This window comes from Erpetoichthys calabaricus, chromosome 17 (genome assembly GCF_900747795.2).
Source record: "Erpetoichthys calabaricus chromosome 17, fErpCal1.3, whole genome shotgun sequence".
Taxonomy (NCBI): domain Eukaryota; kingdom Metazoa; phylum Chordata; class Cladistia; order Polypteriformes; family Polypteridae; genus Erpetoichthys; species Erpetoichthys calabaricus.
Window position 1 is genome coordinate 49,122,037 of NC_041410.2, and position 975 is coordinate 49,123,011.

The following is a 975-nucleotide window of genomic DNA, read 5'->3' on the forward strand; positions in this document are numbered from 1 at the left end:
CGAGTACTAAAACGAAACTTCTCCGCCTAACAGTTGTACGGGTGCCGTAAAAGGGGTGATTCGACAAATCCAGGGCCACTGATTTAAAAAAGCAGCTCAAAAATATTGGAGCATAATTTTTATCAATTATTATTTAGCTATTAAAATTATTGCTTTTGATATTTTCTAGTTTCTTTAACCATAGGTAACCAACCAAACAGTCTCCATTGTAAAATTCCCCCTCTCTGTTTTAGCCAGAATGGTTGAGCCCAGCCCTGTTCTCCCACACTTGAACTTTACTGTAGACCGGTAATCTATACACTTACTCAGGGAGAGGGCGGTCTGCGTGGGTCGGAGACGGAAGACGTAGGAGGGCGGTCCGTATCAGCTGTACCGTGAATGAGGCGTGATCATGGCGGGAAATTCAGACGGTGAAAATAACTAAAGAATTGACTGTCATGCAGAAGAAATACTAATTATGAAAAGGGCAGTTTAAAGAGTGGACTCCTTTGCTACACAATATCAAGGGAAAGAGGATGGATTGAAATGCATGAAGGATGAAAGATGGGGAATAACAATAGAGAAGTATGAAAAGTAATACCGAGAATTTAAAAGATTGCCATTCTTGCTTTTTTGTGTGAAGTAGTAAATGGGGCTAGTAAATGAGATCGACTGAAAATGATAGTAGATGCTGCAACAAGATATTTATGAATGAATGAAATTACAACAGAACAGGTGTACGAATTTCTGTGTAGGGACGGATATGAAGGTAAGGGAAATGGGATATCAGTGAATGGTGCGGAACTATAAAGGGTATATTATAGATTAAAGTAAACTACTCACAGTATCGTGTTGAAATTCTAACTATAAAGGGTATATTATAGATTAAAGTAAACTACTCACAGTATCGTGTTGAAATTCTAGATGTTTATTGGCAAATGTACACGAATTTAAAGTATATATTTTAGATTTAGAAATTTCTCCGGTTGTTATCTG